Below are 1712 nucleotides of genomic sequence, written 5' to 3'. Positions count from 1 at the left end.
TGGCATCGGTTACAGAAGAATTTCTAAACTTCATTTCTGGACATTTGTGGTTTGATTTCTTTGTATGTATGGATCACTTGGGTTGTTACCGACATCTGGTGAAAATTTCATGTCATTAGCACCTCTAGTAATATATTTACTGAGAAAAATGTTGACGTGTTTAATACTTATTTTACCCGCTGTATCTTATTAAAGCCCTCATTGGATCAGCCTTACTAAAGACCTAAGGTCAGCAGAGATTGTCTTTTTAAAACAAATTTAAGACAGGCCTTTTTTTTTGTTTGTTTGGCTTTTTGGTTGTTTAAACTTCTTACACTCTCTAAAATACCAGTTGTATTTCCTTTAGTTTTCTGATAAACAAACCTGTTCATGCCTGTATGATCCATCACTGATATGGACTTCATTTACGGTATGTCATAGTTCCAGTTTTGTCAGCACAATGGAGAAAAAAACTTTAGTCACGTCCTCAATATGATGCCAACTCACGTTCCTTAGACTGGAGTTTAGTGCTTCTGGACACAGTGATCCTGCAGTGTAAACAGGAAGTGCAGAGATAGTGATTCTTTGTGCTGTGCCCTCAGGTCGTTCACCCTCTCATGACTCGAAGCACCTTGACCCAAACAGATCAAATACAAGAGGAGGACATGGTGTGTAATGTTACCACAAAGAGATGGCTTTTACAGATTCAGTTTTTTTCAGTCATTTTTTTAATCAATATATAATTTTTCCAATTTTATTTGATAAAATCCTTAAAATGTTGAGGTCAAGAAAATGTTATTGCCATTAGGTTTACGTTATTTTTTTTATCTGCTTTTCTTCTGAAATTCTGTTTATCTCACTGCCTTCAGCACCCTCATAACTGCGATCTTGGACCATTTCAGAGAAAAGACTGGATTAGATTCTGTACAAAACACACCCACTACAACATATAAGAACATATTCTGGCCTCAGCTGACTCCTGGATTATGTTTTCTGTGCGCATACGCCTGCATTACAGCACAAAACCAGAGCCCTCCTCATCCTAGTTCAGATTCATCAAAGCTGAAGCAGCTGTTTATGCTAAACACAGCACAGACACATGAGTGTTTTCCATGGTGGTGGTCCAGGCTGTCTTCGCACTGGGCAGAGTGTTTGTCTGAAACTCTAACACAAGTCTCGTGGTCTGCCGGTGACTGACGTCAACAGGGTGAAACCGGGCCTGACAGTAATGGCTCTGCAGCCTCTGGGACCGCCAGAACCGGACGCTGACTGCCAGTGGATCCAGCTGACCGTATTCTGTCTCAGCTCTGCCAGCTGGGCTCTGAAAAGACCCACAGAGCTGGGAGGAAGGAGGAAAAGAACCATCACCAGTAAAACAAACCTGTTTTCTCCACATCCACTTGAAAGAATAACAAATGTCTTCCTGGAGTTTCTCTTGAACAGCTGCTGTTTGTTTTACTTGGGTTGACAGAAAGAAGTGAAGTCAACTTGGCCTCCAGTGGGAGGACTGCAGCGTCATGTGGGGCATTCCAGGGTAATTGAATAATGGCTCAGTCGTGTGTGGAAATGGCACAAACCAGCTCAGAGTGGCTGAGACAGATGGGTTAGGAAGTGAGCTGAAAAAAAAAAGATAAATTTGAAAGAGATCAAATAAGGCAGCTTCCTTTTGGGGCCTCTTGCTTGTGCATGTGTGTGTGTGTGTGTGTGTGTGTGTGTGTGTGTGTGTGTGTGTG

Source organism: Austrofundulus limnaeus, unplaced genomic scaffold (assembly GCF_001266775.1).
Source record: "Austrofundulus limnaeus strain Quisiro unplaced genomic scaffold, Austrofundulus_limnaeus-1.0 Scaffold455, whole genome shotgun sequence".
Taxonomy (NCBI): domain Eukaryota; kingdom Metazoa; phylum Chordata; class Actinopteri; order Cyprinodontiformes; family Rivulidae; genus Austrofundulus; species Austrofundulus limnaeus.
This window is presented reverse-complemented; position numbering follows the sequence as displayed.